Source organism: Clytia hemisphaerica, unplaced genomic scaffold (genome assembly GCF_902728285.1).
Source record: "Clytia hemisphaerica strain Z4C2 unplaced genomic scaffold, Clytia hemisphaerica genome assembly, whole genome shotgun sequence".
Classification (NCBI taxonomy): domain Eukaryota; kingdom Metazoa; phylum Cnidaria; class Hydrozoa; order Leptothecata; family Clytiidae; genus Clytia; species Clytia hemisphaerica.
The window spans coordinates 75077-93622 of NW_027103728.1; the positions used below are offsets into that span (position 1 = coordinate 75077).

The 18546-nt window shown below is 35.7% G+C and overlaps 1 long non-coding RNA gene across 1 annotated transcript; it reads right to left on the reverse strand.

Annotated features, from left to right (window-relative positions):
* Positions 1-800: 800 nt before the first annotated feature.
* Positions 801-10180, reverse strand: LOC136804901 (uncharacterized). Its single transcript, XR_010846312.1, has 3 exons — positions 10124-10180; positions 1723-1787; positions 801-1327 (listed from the first exon to the last, which is right to left on the reverse strand). It is a non-coding gene; the product is annotated as an uncharacterized lncRNA (long non-coding RNA).
* Between the last annotated feature and the right edge of the window lie 8366 nt (positions 10181-18546).

Genomic DNA, 18546 nt, shown 5'->3' on the forward strand with positions numbered 1-18546 from the left:
GTAATGTTATATTTGTAGACACTCGCCAGCTAAAAATGTCTTTAGCCGTATATCGGCTAAAGGCGGCAAATCTCTGGACAAAGGAAATATAGCTTATTAAGCATCCTCTATAAGGAGCACGAATCCGTTAGTGGATGCAAGCAGCCTAGCGCACCACGATACGAACGCACACGATTTTTCAGTAGCCGCCCTAATTTTGTATAAGGAGGCCACAGCCTTTGGGATGATTACCTGAAATTCAAAATTTTTATAAAATCTTAAATATGTAACCCTTAGAGGGACTGAAAATTCAAATCAATGACTTTGGAAGTTCAAAAAAGGTACCCTTAAGGGCGGCACATACCGTAACCTCCATTTGCCTAAGTACCCTTCCCCCGGGAGGTAACCACAACTTTACATACTAGCAGTTAGCTGAAGCTATAAATGCCCCGAAACCGCTGGAGTTAAACATTTATTGCCAGCCATTATAATTTGATGAGTAACATTTAGTTACGACGATAAAAGCCTTTTAAAACAACATTATGTCTAAAGTTGAAATTAGATGTAAAGTCCTTTTCTTGGCTGTCATCCTTAAAGCCCGGCAGTAGGACGTGACAACTGATGAGTATATTCTGACTCAACCTCAAGATTACTTTGGAATAATTAGGTTTGAGAAGAACGTTTCACAATATACGCAATCAGGGTAAACTTAGGTAGGATTTGTAGGACAAATTTTTCTGGAAAATAAAAATTTCTTTTTTGTTGTTTTAAGACTGAGTGTAATAGAAGAGTGGAAAAAAGAAATTGCAAGTAGGACTGTATAAGATGTATTGTAATAAGATTCTTATTCATCGTGTAAAAATATTATCGTTTAAAGTCTTTAAAATACTAAGAACTCTTTATAAAAATATGCTTCCTGCTTTAAAAATAGTCCGTCTCTACACAATTCAATTTCCAAAGACCACGTTGTATGGTATGAAATTTCAGTTAAAACAATTAAACGACCAGGAACACCAGTTTACAACCAGGAAAATAAGCGACATTGTGTTAGCAACATGTAAGTCAGAAGTCAGCACCATTGCATCATTTATAACGTTCAGGTTTTGTTGAATCTAAATTATTGGTCATTCGTTGTAGATAGAAATACAGCAATCGTGTAGGCAATATAAGAAACTGATTTGAATCGACACATACACCAGGACATCAAGGGAAATGGTGGAACAAATAACAAAAAGGTAACAGGTAACAGCACGATAACGAATCAGCAAATGTCGAGTTACAAATTAACGTTACGAAGGTTGATGATTGAAATAATTTCTCGTTTTGATGAATAAGCTTTGAAAATGACCTAAAAAAGGAAAAGAAAATCAAGCCACTTATTTGTTAAGTCAGAAAGCTGCAGAAAGTCGTATACGAACAAGTTGATAAGGAAATTAGTATGTGGGAATTGGGTTTTACCTTGAAAAAATAGTATGTGGCTGAAATTTGGCAAAGAGGTCCCTTTGGAGTTATAAATTGGCAAATAGCCCAATTTTCGTTATCTACTCTTTCAGGTCTTTCTAATGAACCGGTTTAAATTTATTTTTGAAGTCTTTTTGAAATCATTTTCTATTGGTTTTGTACTGAAAAATGACGTCATGGAAAATTGGCCCAAAAAGAGTCTCAATTGATGGCGCTTTTTTCTGGTACATACTAAATTAAAAAATCAAATAATCATGACAACTAAAAAATTACGACTCTTACCATTAGGAAAGGGCATTTTGAAGCATCATTGAATTGTGTTTGTGACATATTCCTTTGATATCGAGCTTTAAATTGAAAAAAAAATCATTTACAATTTTGAAAATACATTTACCCCTCCCCCTAATCTTTAAAAACGTTTAGTTCTCATCAATATACACCCTTATCAAATCAATCTTGTCTCCGTTTCTAGTGCCAAGCCGTTAATTTTCTGTTCTTCTAATTCTCTAAATTTAAAATTTTTCCTTCTCTTTATATCTTGTAAGCGTTCTAATGTCATTGGCTCAATAATCATATCTTTTAGCTTTCTCACTCTTGAAATTCCAACATACGCTAAACCAATAAATCTTTCTGTATTTCCTAAATCAATCCATGCTTTATTCAAAGTTAACCCTTGAGACTTGTGAATAGTTATTGCCCAAGACAATCTCAAAGGAAGTTGTTGCCGCTCATGAGATGTACCGCGAAGGTCTGAAGAATTTGTCAAAGGAATAATAGGAATACAGCGAGGTTGGTCTTCGCATACACTCGGCCCTTTATAAAAAGAGTCAAATTGAACAATAACAGCTATAGGCAGATTTGGAGGAGAATCTCCTTCTTGATAAATAATATCTTTAACTATTCCCATTGACCCATTACAAAGTCCTTGGTCTGTCCAAAGGTTTCTAGTCAACATTACTCTTGCACCGATGCTTAAAAATACCTTAGGTTCTAATCCACCCATGTCGTCTGAAGAAAGTTTCGCTGATTCTTTATTACTGTGTCTTGCATTAATTTGTGCCACTGGGACATTTAAGCTCATCAATGCTTCATGGTTATCGGAAGCAACTTTCTCATTTGAAAAAGATAATTTCACAAAGTCTTTTAAATTTAAATTATCAGTCAAATTGGCAGGTGTCCTAGATAAGAACATCTGCCAATCTTCCTCAGTTGAATCACCGTTTCTTAATCTCAATAAGGCAGCTTTGAATTTTTCTTGCTCAAAATCATCACCTTTAGATCTTTCATTTACTGTAAGCTTTATCACAGTCGTAAACTTTCTATACATGCAAAAACCCAATGTACCAATTTCACTTCTAGGTTTCTTATGATACAATACTTCATCTCCAACAGGGGGTAATTGAGCAATATCTCCTACCAAGATTATAGATATTCCACCAAAAGCTTTGTCTGATTCACCTGTTCCTTGTCTACACCGTTTATCTATCCATCCTAGCATATTTTGACCAACAACAGAATACTCATCAATAATCATATATTTAACTCCACTGAGTCTTTCTTGTAGGCGTAAGAGGGCAGGACCCTTCAAATCGTTTCGGTTTTTTCCTCTTATTGGAAGATTCAATAAAGAATGCAAAGTCTTACCATTAATATTAAATGCAGCTATTCCAAAGTAGGCTGATACAATACATTTCTCCTTCAGTAAAGCTCTAATGTTATTAATTAAGTAACTTTTTCCACTCCCTGCTAACCCGGTAATCATCATGAATAGCTGATCTCTGTGATTCACATCATGATCTAATAATATATCAAATGCTTTTCTTTGGGACTCATTAAGGGAGTCTACTTTTAGTTCAAACACTTGTTCAACTGGGTTCTCAGACATTTCGGCTTTTCTTTTGTCAAGCCAAGAAACCATATTTCCAATCTGCTCTTCAGTGTAATTATTTCTACAAGACTGCCAAAATTCTAAATCGTTATGAGATGGCTCATCTCGATTAGTTTCATTGTTATTCGCACATAAATCAGCTAAGTGCATCCATTCTTCACGTTCTCCTTCAACATTCTCTTCAAATTCATCAGTTTCTGACCTTTCAAAATATAATTCAGCATTATTAAATTCTCTTCTCCAATTAGGGACAACACTTTGACCTAAATCAGTTTGCAAAAACTCATTCCATTTTTGGCAAAACATATCAGTATCATCCTCATTTAAACCATCCCAAGCATCACTAATCCTGGTCCTCCATGGTTTGTATTTTAGCAGTTGGTATTTGCAAAATACATAAAATTGAGGCCCTTTTGGATCAAATGATGGTGTTGGGAAGGCTCTAACAATAACTGGCTTCTTACGTTTTTTCAAAACATCTTTTTGCACTGAATAGTTTGAAACAAATTGCATAAAATTGCTATCTAAAACGAATGCATCTACACATCCTTCAAGGTTAGCTCTGTTAGCATAATTATCAACAGTTGAAGCTTCAGTAAGGACATCCTCATTATTGATTTCAACCTTTCGAGATCCGTCAACCGAAACATTAACAACTTGAAAAGATGAACTGACCAGTTTTAATGATAATATATGGTGCATTACCTCTTGTATACTAAAATCTCTTTCCCCGACAGCTCTAATCATTAATTTCTGAATAACAGATCTCATTTGTTCAGTTCCTTTTAAATTCTCAACAACAGAAACAAAAGCGTCTCGAGCAACATCTGATATTTTTTTCTGCCTTTGAGGCATACTTAGCAAGATATTCTAAACATGCATTGTAATCAATAATTGGTTGTATATCGCAATTAGCTCTCCATGATTGCAATTGCAATCTCTGATGCCTGTTTACTCTTGAGTCGTTTCTTTTCAATACAATTTTTGGTCTGTGCTGCTTACCATATTTCTTTGAATTCAATTCCTCAAATTCGATATAAGTTTCATTGCAATCCTCAAAAGGAAAATTGAATCTACATCATCATCATCATTGCTCGACCACAGTCGAGACAATGGATTCCACTCGCTGGCGCCAAGAGTCGCGGTTGCGCATAGCAGTGCCCAGGTCGCTAAGATCAAGGCCTGTATCCCTGCTCACCACATCCGGAAAGGTAAGTTTTCTCGATCTCTGAGCCACACGTTTAGGTTTCCAAAGCAATAGGGAGGAAATAACCTCAGATGAGGCACGGAAACAATGACCAGCAAATTGAACGCGCTTGGCTTTAAGGAGGAGAGAGATTGGTTTCAAGGAACCGTATATGGTACGTTTTGTTGGATGGTCACGCCAAGAGAGATTTTTAACCCTTCTCAGAAGTCTGGTATAGGTACCGTCTAGTTGCTTTTCAAACTTTTTGGTAAGGGACCAGGTTTCTGAACCATACATAAGAATTGGCTCAATAGTTGACTTGAAAATTTTAACTTTGAGACTAGAGTCGATGAAGGAAGATGACCAAATACTATGCAGCTTATTGCATGCACTCCAAGCTAAACCTTTGCGAATTTTAAAGTCTTTTTCAGAAGAAGAGATGTAAGAACCAAGATATTTGTAGTCTTCTACCTTTCGTAGGTTTGTACCAGATATAGTTTTAATATTGTCTGATGATTCGTTAACATTAAGAGTCAAATATTCGGTTTTGGACTCATTGAGGTATAGGCCTGTACAGTTTGCAGCAGATTCAAGAGCAATTAGAAGATTTTGTGCATCCTCTAGGGTAGAGCTGATAAGTGCTATGTCGTCAGCAAAGTCTGTATCTGTTAAATGAACGGCAGGATTACGTGGACCAAGCCTACGTTGAAGAAGAAAACCGCAGCTAGATATTTTATCAACAGAAACGCGCATAAGGTAATCGACAACTAGAATAAAGAGAAATGGTGCAAGGGTATCACCCTGGAGAATACCAGCTAAAATAGAAAAAGTTGAAGTCTCACCATCAGGTGTTTGTACTGAAGATTTTGTATTAGTGTACAGAAGTTTTATGGCATCAATGATCTTTTGAGGGATGCCGTAAAGAGAGAGAATATCAAACATTAAGTCGCGATCAACCGAATCAAAGGCTTTCTTGAAATCAACAAAAATCAAAATTGCTTCAAGATTGAAGTTTCTAGCTTCCTCTAAGATTCGTCGAAGAGCAAGAACTTGGCTTAAAGTAGAACGACCACTTCGAAAACCGTTTTGATTTTTACGAAGAATGGGTTCAACTTGAAGCCGTATTCTATTTAGAAGAAGCTTATTATAGATTTTTGCTGCGATTGGGAGAAGAGAGATACCACGATAGTTTGTGGCAAGACTAAGGTCTCCCTTTTTTGGTACTGGAACGATGGTCGATTTTAACCAGTGTGTTGTACAAACTTTGTCTTCAAACGCGAGGTTGCAAAGCTTTAAAAGGATATCATGAAAATTTCTGTCCTTCCATATAATAGGTGGTATGTTATCTGGACCGAGGGCCTTGCATGATTTTGTTGTGGAAAAGACCTTTGTCAACTCTTCCATGGAAAAAGAAAAAGTAGATATATCTAGAGGGGGAGAAATTTGCTCTCGTGGAAGAAAGTTATTTGTTGCTAACACCGGTTTTTTACCTAAAAGATTTTTGAAATGCTGTAACCAATTATCTAAGCGTTTTTTATCCGAGCCACCTTTCAGCTGGATGGACGGTTTTGAGTTCTTGCCACTTAGTTTTTGTACTACTTTCCAAGCATCGCGATGAGAATTTTTGGAAAATTGCTCAGACATGTCCTTCAGCTGAGTATCAATAAAAGAAACTTGAGCCTCTAGGTAGGCCTCGTCAAGTTTAATCTTGGCAGAGTTAAGTTGCTCCTTGCGTCTCCGCGTCGGTGCTGCATTATACAAAGAGGAAGCTTTTGTTAGATTTTCTCTTGCTTTCTTGACTAAGGGACATTCTTTTGGGTCTGATTTAGCTCGTTTTTGTTTTCTTGGAAGTTGCTCTAGGGCAACTTTTTCTGTGGAATCTTTAAGACAAGAATACGCTAGCTCAACATTATCTTTGGTCAATTCTTCGTTGAAAAGAGTAGAGAAACGGTTAAAGACCTCAATTCCAAACATGCTACAGACTTCAGGATTTGTAGAGGCTCTTTTCCAATCTATTTGTTTTAAAGGATTAGGTTTGGAAGGTTTGGAAGAGCGAAGACTAAGTTTGACCTTAGAAGATACGATGCGATGATCAGTACTCACAGTAGCAAAGGAAGAATATGCTCTTGAGTCCTGTATGCTATTACGCCATTTTTTCCGGAAAATGATATAGTCAATCTGTGCTTTATCGCCGTTTGGAATTGAATCTACAATATTGTTCATCGTCATTCTTTTTACGTAAGCAATAGGCTGTACTGCACTTAGTATGCCTCTGAACACTATTTACTAAATTTGCATAATCATCGTCAAGCTCATTTTCATTAATGTCTTCAACTTTTTTTTTGCATGGGTGCACTTTCGGTTTTACCCAGCCTTCTTCAGGAGTACAGGGGTTACACGCTGTCACAATAGAATCAACATATTCAGTAACTTCCCTTTCTGCTGCTTTTCCTTCATTGACTTTAGTTTCAAGCTCCACTCTTACATTATCCTCAAATTCAGAATCTAGTAATTCTTTCTCAGCTATATGTCCTTCTAAAGCCTTTTGAGTAAGAGAGCACAATCCTGGGTCATTTTTAAGTTTTGCTACCCCATGACAGTGGATAGAGCCTCTCATAACAGCATATTCAAATCTGTACCAGTGCCATTCAGCACCTAAAGTCTCATAAAGCCAAAGTTTAACAAAGTTTTCAACTCTGACAGTAAAAAACCAGTCTATCAAATGAGGATTATTTATAATATTTTCTCGCAATGTATCACTTGAGCTTTCATTATTATTTGAAAATAATGCATGATATTCTGGCCAATGGAATTCAGCACATGACAGAGTCCAAAAAATTGTTGGAGAACCAACCTGACTAATTGTAGCTTTTAATTCTTCTTTAGCATGATTCCAGTACGCATTTGTACCTGTTACATTCTTCGCATATCTCATTAGCTTTTTCATGATTGTAGCATGACTACCTTCTCTAACCATATCCTGTAATTCATTAATCGTCAAATTAGCTTCTCCTGGATTTTGCTTCAAGTAAAAACTTCCTTGTCCCAACAGACGTCTACGATAAAGCATATTGTAAGCCCAAAACCCAAATCGAGGATGGGCTGCAAATCTGTATACCCATTTCCCATCTATCATTTCAGCAAATTTTATCAAATGTTTAATCTTTTCAGAAAAGGATTCTGTATCACTTTTAGCAATAGACTTTCTGATGCTTGAATTGGTTGGATCTCCTTTACCATCTGGGAAAAGTGTTGGAAAAGCTAAAGTAGCCAAATACTCTGTAGTGAACTCATTTAAAGGCTCGTTGCCTATCTTAACAGATTCTGGATTCAAAATTGAATCATTAATTATATCTTTTTCTTTCTTAGTTTTTACTTTAATTGGAATAAAACTCCCCATTTCAGTATTGCAATCATAAACTTTTCTTCACTATCCTCAGAATTTGGACCAAAATCAGGAAGAATTCCCTCATTATCTAAATCATCATCTTCAACCTCTTCTTGATTGAAGTCTACATTCATTGGCATTTGCAAATAATCATCTTCAGGCAATTTATCAAATCTACTTCTATCAATAGTCACATTTTGGTACCTTGGGTTATTTGGTTCCCCCATACTATTCTTTCCGGTTAGCCACACTAATGCATCAAGAACTTTTTGTCTACGCACTCTTAGGTCTCTTGATCTGTTATCTTTCCCGTCAATTTTAAAAACGATAACTGGTATATCACTGGGATATCTTGGCAAAACATTAGCAATGTGCTGAACATCATGAGGTAAAGTTAGAACATGTCCTTTATAAGCTTTTTGCCCTCCATTTGGCTTAGTATAAACTTGAATAACAGGAAATGCTCTAGCAATAAGCATTTCTTCAACCTGTGTTAAACCTTGCAGTTCCAGTGGAACTTTACTTGGAATCATATCATTTTCAATACTAAATTTCTTTGGCTGAGTTTTATCTCTTTTACATCGTACGCATTCATAATTACTTTTATCATTTGGAGTCTTACAAAGTGGCCAGCCTTCCTTACAAGTGTTGCACTGAAAAATAGTCATTTCTAATTTTTTGTGAAATTTATCACCCAAAAAGTCACCATTCTTTTCTGTATTTTGCCTTTTTTTAGCATGATTACGTTCACGCTGCTGAGCCTTTATTTTCTCTTTATTCTTCTCATAATATTCTTTTTGTTTTTCTTTACGTAAATCTTTTGTTTTTTCATGATTACGTTCACGCTGCTGAGCCTTTATTTTCTCTTTATTCTTCTCATAATATTCTTTTTGTTTTTCTTTACGCACATCTTTTGTTTTGGCAAAATATTCCTTACGCTTGTCTTTTGTCTTTTCATAATAGATTTTTTTATCCTCACAGTTGTTTTTGTAATAATTCTTCTTTTTCAAATTAATACGTTCCTTATTTTTTGCATAATATCTTTTATTGATCTCAGCTTTATCCTCAATTTTTTTGCTTTTGCTTCTTAATGGATAGTCCTTTAAATCATCTTTGCCCATCTTTCTTTTCCTCATTAAAGTGCTAGCTATCTCAAAATGTACAAAATTAGTTTGATCAGAAATTTTTTCCTTTATGTAAATGCAAAAAAACCATCCATCTTTTTGAATCTCATAAAGTTGACGCAAGCTTTCGCAACAAAATGTTTTTTCATGTAAATCATCAATATAGATCCAATTATTATCATCTAATACAGCACATGAAAAGTGGTCTCCTTTATGTCTAACAAGACCTCTCAGGACATAGTTTTGATCATTTAAAACCAAATTCTGTCCAAATTCTATATCACAATCACCTCCAAATTCTACAAGGTAGATTGTAGGTGCAACAAATGACACTAGCGATGTATTGTGAGAAATATTCCCACAACTACTGCACATTATTGATTTATCAATCATAACTGGGTTTAAAAGATTTTGCCAATTATTGAAGTCATCTAAAAGATTTAAGTTTAATTCTGAAATGTAATTCAAAAATATACTACATTGACGAATTAATTCTTCACCACAGTTAGAGCATGATCCCTCTATTCTGTAACGTGTCTCAAATAAAGCTTTCTCTTGCTCTGAAAAATTACGAACAATACTTCCTGAAAAAATCTGAGAAAACTCAGCCTCGCAATCACGTTTTTCAAAAGATGTGCAATTTGCAATTAAGAAGTCCCAAACGGGCTGACGAATAATAGATAAGTTTTCTTCATTTTCTCTATTGTCTGTGATGTCTGAATTTAAAATGATACTGTATGACTTCAAACAATTTGTTAACAAATCAAAGAATAAGCTCTGTGTCTCAATTTCAGCAATGTATGGGCCAAACGTAGAATATGCTATTTCCAAAAATGAGTCTACTGCACATGTATACACTGAAACTTGGTGTCTACACAAATTCATAAAATGTAAGTCTCTATTACCTCTATCATTTTTGTACACGTACCTCTCCTGATCTATCTGTTCTTCTTCTGAAGAAAGCTCATCAATAATTTTCTGAGAAATTCCTTCATCAGAAACTGAAGAAGGCTCAATAAATTTCTGAGAAATTCCTTCTGAAGAAGGCTCATCATGATTTTTCTTAGACATTTTCATAGATATTTGAATATTTATACCTTTTTCTGTTTTCTTGTTCAGCAAAAGACACACAGCTAAAAGCAAGTCATTGTCAAATTTCAACCATCGTGGATAGCTGGGAAAGCTACTTTCTCTGTCCATTTCACAGTCGCAAAGCGTAATGGGTAATCAGGACCACTGCGCGCTAATAACGACTTACTATTGGTCCAAAGTTTTGAAAAAATTGAAGATTTTTGCGTCTAGCCAACGGGAAGCCGTAATGGAGGCGCAATCAGTCCTGATTACCCATGATCCATTTCGACCGTGAAATGGCCTATAGCTAGGAAATCAATACAAGTAGCAGCAAAAGAGATATCGCACGCGAACATTTTTTAACCGCGTGCGGCCCGCTCAGAATCGGACGAAACATGAATATGAATATTTTTCTGGCGAGCAAGTCCGCTACGTGAAGCAACAAAAGCCCCTGCGGGGCAATAACGAAATGATAGTAAACAAATCACTAAAAATTATTTCAATAGATCTTTCCAAAAATCTCGGTCCTTTTGATTCTCATCCTTTTCTTGGTCCATTTGACTTTTTGCTAATTTCTTAACAAATTTCTAATGGTCTGCTGCTGACTGAGTAAAATACACTATTAAATCGTCCACGTTTCTTTCCAGGAACTTGTTTGCTACAACCCTTCAACATCGTTTCTACCGTGGTTCGTATAACCTCGGCTGGTGAGTTGCGACGGCTGACTTGCTATCAAGGCCTTGCGCTCAAGACCTCACCTAGACTGTCATAATATGGAGACGTTTGTAGAGTGCCTCCTGTTTTATTCTTGTTTGCGTCAAAAGCCTTATTGTATGCATCTTTAAGATTTCTCATTTTGTCCTGGCATTGCTTCATAGTCTTAGGTAAAATAATAATCACTCTGGATGCAATTCGCGTCCACACACTTCATCTCGGTGAATTATGTGCAATTTTCGATATTTTTTTTCCACTCTGCAACAAGTATATCCGTTGCCACCATCGGCCAAGCTACTGTAGCACCAGCCTGTTTTGTAGACTTAGACGTAGAGCCTGCACTAGGTAATGCACTTTCAAAATTTATGTAGCCTGATGGAGTAAAGGCAGATGGTTCAATTTAAAAATTCACATAATGTGATAGCAGATTAGTCGGTTGAGTTGAGGTCTTGGATTGAGAGTGGCATCTTTCAAAATTCATAAATTGTGATGGTGGATTGGTCGGTTGAGTTGAGATCTTGGATTGAGAGTAGGACCTTTTTGCAGGTGGCTTGCATTCAAAATTCTTATAATGTAATGGCGGATTAGTTGGTTTAGTTGCTGTCTTGGATTGCGAAAAAACCTTATTTACGGTTGGTGCACTTTTAAAATCCATGTAGTGGTTTATAAACTGCTGGTTGTCAATAATTAAGGAGCCATTCGTCATAGCTTGATGCTTTCTTGTTACCTCGGTATTTTTGGTTAAATTCGTAGACGTAACTCTCACACAGTTCTTTTTCATCCATCTTTCATACACCTGTACACACAAACCTCAGTAAAACACCTCTGTCTGTTATTTTATTGCAAACAATCTAATTTAATTCATCATTAAGCCAAGAGAGCTATACCCCTCTCTTGGAGAATAAAAGGTTTAATGACCAATTTTCGACGTTAAATCTGGAATGTTAATATGATTAATTTTCAGTGCGAAATTGTTCAGTACCTGTTTTTTCAGCTTTTTTCAATCGCTGGAAAAGCTTCGTATATTGAAGTTTCACCATAGTATAAGAAAGCCGCGGCTTTCTTATACTATGGTTTCACCATCATTAGCAGCTGACGATTTTATCAATGTTCTGGACCAATTCATTAACAGAAGAGAAAATCCAGAGATAATCCGTTCTGATTGTGATACAAATTTCAGGGGTGCTTCAAACGAAGTTAAAGAAAAATCGAACGACTGAATCGTCGTTGTCGTTGCAGAGAAAGGAGATCAAGTGGCAATTCAATCCAGCAGAAGCATCCCATATGGGAGGTGTTTGGGAACATCTGATTCAAAGTGTCAAGATAACACTGAGTGTCATCCTCAACGATTCAGCTCGACATTAAACTATTCCACTCTTCAAATTAAAATGACAGAGGTTGAAGCTGTACTGAACAGTCGGCCACTAACCCATGTTAACAACGACCAGAACGATCGTGAACCATAGACTCCCAATCACTTCCTTTTGGGAAGACCTTCTTCAAAGCCCATCATAGGAGCTGGAATCAACCAGCTGCTGAAGTCAACCAATCAATGTTTGCAATCACTGTTTGATTATGTGCTTCCTGGGTGTAAAGAAAGAAGATTAACTGCATCAACCTTCCTCTGCTCACCATCAAAGTGTTTAATTTGTGTGCTTCCTGGGAACGAAGATAGCTGAATGATCGAAGTTACTTACTTAGTTACAACAGAATTCTACTGAACTGTAATATAGTATGTTGCACTTTGAAACAAATTTCATGACTCAGTTGACCATCGTATCGTGCTGAGCTATGTATTATACAGGGTGTCCCTAATTAAAGTATCGAGTTTGAACATGCGATTGAGTAGAAAAGTTTGTGTGTGTTATCGCTAAAATATAAGAACGTTCTCCATCACACAGGCTTATTACAACAGGTAGTTACAACGTATAAATTAATTGTAATGACAAAGAAAAAAGAGGGAGAGCTTAAAATACAATTTTGTGAACACGCACATAAAACTTTCTACTCAATCGCATGTTCAAACTCGATACTTTAATTAGGGACACCCTGTACATCATCATCGTCATCAAATTGGGTCATTATCTTTTGTTACGAGGCTTTTGTACTGTATATGACTTCACATTTTTATATCCTTAGGGAATAAATTAGTTAGTGGTGAAAACAGTATTTTGGAAATAGGAAAATTTGATATCCCCCACTGTAATTTATGAAACTCTATGGTCGTGTTCAGATATGAAAGTTTAAGTTTAAGGCGTAAGTAGTATTAAGTTGATATGGGAATTAAGAAATGCAACGACTTAATTGATATTTCATCTTTTAGATGGATTACATAAGAGAGGAAAAAGGAATCCCCTTTTGAATGTTTGAGTGAGGCTTCGTTTTTGATAGAGGAGATCGCAAACAGTTTTGTTGCAGAGTATGGAAATCTCCATACTTCGATCCATGATATTCTCATTAAAAGCCCATTAGCTGCCTAAATTGCTAGAGACGCTCGGGAGACGCTCCGAGCGTCTCTAAGTCATAAATTTCACGTTCTCCTTTCATAATTCACAAAAGGAGCATGCTTTTCACTTGCGAACTCTGATTTCGTCTATTCAGAAAACTGTGATACTGTAATATCGTAAAAACTTTTTTTTTTAAACCAGAGGGTGATTCCTTTTTAAACTTTGGTTTAACTTATGAGGAGTCTGCAGCTAAATACAAAAGGAATGTAAAAGAAACATGTAGACTTAATTACTTTAAACCTTGGTCTGAACACGACCTATATGAGAAGAGTTAAGTGTTTTCATATGGATTTTCGATAGAAAGGTCGTGTTCAGACCAAGGTTTAAAGCAATTAGGTCTACATGTTTCTTTTATATTCCTTTTGTATCTAACGGCACGCTCCTCATTAGTTAAACCAAAGTTTAAAAAGGAATCACCCTCTAGTTTAAAAAAAAAGTTTTTACGATTTCGTTACAGTTTTCTGAATAAATGAAATCAGAATTCGCAAGTGAAAAGCATGCTCCTTTTGTAAATGAAGAAAAAAGAACGTGAAATTTATGACTTAGAGACGCTCGGAGCATCTCTAGCAGTAATGGCTTCAACGACCACGAATTAGTGTTTTGCAGAGGGATTCCCTGAAATCTTTTTTGTTTCAAAGTATCTCAAGAGAGAAGATGACATGATTTCAAGTTAGGAAAGGAGATTCCTCGAGATCGCCAATCGATGATGACAAAAGAAAAGTGATTATAATTAAATTCCCATATCAACAAAGTACTACTTGAACCTTAAACTTAAACTTTCAGGTCTGAACACGACCAAAGAGATTTTTTACCGTTTCAATTCACTTAAGTTCCTTGACAAAATGACTGGGAAAAGAATAATCTTTTTGCCTCAATTGGATCTTGAACTGTCTCTTATTTGTCCAATATAGCAAAGTTATGTCATATGTCAAAAGTAGCACACTCCTTCTTTTTTAGAAGAAGAATATCTTTGGTAGTCGGAAGTTAGTGGAGTCAGACAGGAGGAGAGTAACAAGTTATCGAGTATTCCAAATTTGAATATTGCAAATAGTTTAAAACTCTGTAAATTGAATTAGAACAAACTTATAAAGCTCACAATACTCGACTTCTTAATGAGTTTGCTTTATATATATTCATTTGGTTTTAATCCCTATTTCTCTCGTACGCTAGGCGCAGTATTAGATTAGTGTTGTCATTATTGTTCTCGTTTATATGATGACGCTTTTTAATACGTTATGGTATGCTATACAGATTTTCTATTGCTATATACCTATAGAAGTATATTCATTCAATAGACAAGAAAAGCTTGATTTAATAAAAATGTGATTGGGTTTTATAGATTTTCTCTTTTCACACGATGATGATGGTTTGTGGTGGTTAGAAGGACAAGGAAGGAATGTTCAGTTTGTGTGTTGTGTGTCTTGTTTCTGAGATTGATGGATTACAGTAGAACATTTATCTGAAACTCGTAAACTAGATCACACCAAGTTTGATGTCAGACCATTTCAAGAGAAGAACGGTGACAAAACATTGGAGGTTTTAGTATAAAAAATCCAAAACTTTTATAGTTAACACATGATATTAAAAGCTACATCGCGGAGAATGCAGCTTGAATTTCTTGACATTTCGAGAAGAAGTCATTGCGATGCTATTTCGCGCGCATTCGAATCTACGCCAATCAAAACGTTCGAATTCTAAAAAGACATTCGAATGTCAAAATGTCGAAATGTCAACAAAACGTTGCAATCTACATTTGAGTTTTGAAGTTCGAAGAGATCACATCATTCAAAGAAGCCTTTGATTTTATATTTCTCTTAATTTTATCTTGGAAAATTGAACTAAATTCTGTTTAGAGATTGATTTTATGTGATGTTAGGTGTACATAGAAAAAATGGATATTTTTCTATGGGATGTAACTTCAGTTTTCACTGCATCTTTTTCGTCCTTCTGAATTTCGATTTTGAAGGAAACTTTTATAACTTTTAACTTTGATCAAAAAAGTGGCAAGACGAAAGATTGGATACCATGGATTTCAAAGGAAAGTGAGTGTTTGTTTGAGAGTTTGAGAAATGCCAGAATTAGTCTAGGTAGGAGTTTTTTCTGCTTATTGCTAAAGTCATTCCTACTGTAATGTGCAATTTCAAACTTGACGTTAATTCTTTAGAATAAGGAGGTACTCAAAACTTCAAGACAAAAAAGCATAGATGAAATGAATTACAACCTATAGACATCAATACATAATTTTTTGGCATTTTTCATCCTCTTTGACATGATTTAGTTGTATAATTCATTTCTGGTTCCAGTATTTTCTACTGGAATTTTCTATTGGCAACGTCAATATTTTTGAGCTAAAATCTTTTTTTGTCTTTTCGACAGGAGGAATCTTTGAGCCTAGCTGGCATAGTGAAAATCCTTTACAACCTATCAATATTCATACATCGTTGGAAAGAGCTAGAACTGATCCTTCTTTCTCTATATTTGTATAATTAAAAGGCAGATTTCTCCTACCTCTTTAAACCCTGAAAGTTTGTCAATTTTCGTTAAACATGGGAAAAAACATGTCTTTTTACAGAATACTGAATCTTTTTATCAAGAATCAACTCACAGACAAATTTAGTATTACCAGAGAGAAGAAAGATCAGACAGTTCAAATATACAAAATTTAGCATGTAAAACTTTCAAAAATATCTAAATAATTTGAGCAACATGTGATGAAAACAGCTAAAAAATTCAAAATTCTCTTTTATTGACGTCAAAAAAGTGACGTCAAACCCCCGGATTTGATAAACGTCAAAACGTTCGACTTGCATTCTCCGCGATGAATTCTATAAGTAAAAAAATTCTTTAATTTTACAATTTAATCTCCATGGGTTTTATTGAGTGTATTTGAGGGGTTTAATTCGTTTTTGATAGGAAATGTATTTACTTCAGGTGGCGAACCGAATTTTTAGACCAGTCAATCGTAATTCTGGTTAGTGCCTTGGGCCGGCAAAATTCGCCGTTCACAGGGCCTTAATAAGGCCCCTGTATGTGTATTTGGAGTACTATTTACACCCCTGTCTCAGCGCCCCGGTGAAACTTTTTCCTACATCGGGGATAAAAATCATATTGTTCCAAGGTTAAAAAATCCAGTGGAGATGGTTTTGGAGTGCAATTTCTATACAATAAATTTCGAATGGGGATGAAATCAAAGTCAAACTCCCACCGGGGACGAAATCTTTGCCAAACTTTCCAGTGGGGCTGGGGCTCCAGCAGGTCTGAGACACAAGGTTGTCTATTCGGACTCACGCTAATTTCTTTAGATCAATGATAGAAGGTTAACCGTTTGTCAACCAATGAATATGTTCGATTCAATATGATCAATGAATGACCTTACGAATGAAAATACCGTTATTTTCTATTTTTATCTGTGGTTGTAGGAATAACTGAATGCAGTTATTTATTATTCATCTTCATCTTTCTTTTGAAAATAAAGTTTTTGAATCTTCAAAATTTTTCATAATTCATGAAAATATTGTCGAGTATATTTAGGATATGAGAGTGATAGCTTGCAATTATGCTGAGACTTTGTGAGATTCTGATGATTACTACGATTTGTGATTTCTTTATGATTGAATGAAAGCTCATACAGTAGCGTTATGCATATCGACTAAATTTCGGGCAAACTGGGGAGGCAATGTTCTAAGGGGGTTCTAAGAAAGGTATTTTACACTCCTGTCTCACAGCCACGGTGGACTTTTTCTTCTCAGTGAGGATAAGAATTCCTATTGAAATCCCAATGGGGATAGAAATTCTATTATTCAAAGGTTAAAAAATCCAATGGGGATAAGTCAATTTCCCAGTGGGGCTAAAATACCAGGGTATTTTCCTACCGGGGACAGAATTTTTGCCAGATTTTCCAAAGTGAGGCTGGGGTCCCAGCGGGTGACACAGGGGTGTTTATTTGGCGCTCCCTACGGGAAATATTTCTTTTTAAATAATGCAATTATAGCCAGTACAAAAACCTTTGGATGTTTGTCCTCCTTTTTGGCTGACACTGTTAATATTAGGGTGCAAAAAAGAAAAGGGATACATACCGAAATTAGAAATAAATGGCACCTTTGCCTTTTCGCGCCCCCCAGCTCGAAAAAAAATCGGCCACTTTACCCCACCCCTGCCACCATGCTACTGCAATCAAATAGAAAGACCGAATTCGGACCGTATGTGCGGCCCAAAATTAGGCCTTTGAAATGAGACCTTTACAGTGCAGAGAAAATTTGGGCGAAAAATCGAACCTTATGGTGCATCTTCTTGAAATATTTTGACCATTTTAAGGCAAAATAGAGTATGATTTTCTAGCTTTTACACACTTTAAGTGAAGCTTTGAAAAAGGAGCCTTAAGGCTGCGCGTACGTTAGGTCGTTCACTTCGAGTGCATTCCCACGGGAACTATTTCCAACCAAGTATAAGCATTATTTCCTTTTTAAAACAATTTTGCCATTTGCGGTTGTTTTCGATCTGAATTTGTATTTTGTATTTTTTTTCACTTCATGGAATTTAAAACATTCCATTATAATTAGGATAATTATAGCCTTTACAGTTATCTTTAATTACTGACAACAAGTTGACTTCGTAATGAATTGAAAATAGTCAGAAATCAGATGTAGTGGGGGACAAGTGTTTGTAAGTCATGAAGAAAAAGGAGGTGAAAGGTTTATAGTCGAAGTTTCAGGATGACAAAGTCGCTGAGAGATCATCAATCTTTTTAGAGACTAGCCTAGATATTGACTCAATTAACAAATTTTACTCCACAAGAATAGAAAAAACTTAAGTAGAAGTTTGTTTACTTTCTTAGTGTTTCCTGAATCCTCCTTCCACCTTTATATTTGTTATATTTGAATTTGGGACAGGACTGTTCTTAGTAGGGCCCTGGAACTTGAAGGGGGGGGGGTCAGGCAAATTGACCGATGGTTATGTGCGGCAGTTAAGGGTATGTTTTTCAGGATTGCAGAAATGCACTGTAAGGGTGGACTTTTGATAAATCATGAACATATAAACGACTTGACGTCTAACTTCTTTTGTGTCTTTGAAACGAGCTTCGTTGCCACCTGCATTTCAAATTTGAAATAAAAAATCCGACTTTATTCCGTCTTAATTTTATTTATTTGAATTACTATCTAAAAGGATTGAAAGAGCTTGAACATTGTAATTCAAAAAAAAATTGTCCTCCTATTTTTTAAAAGCATTAT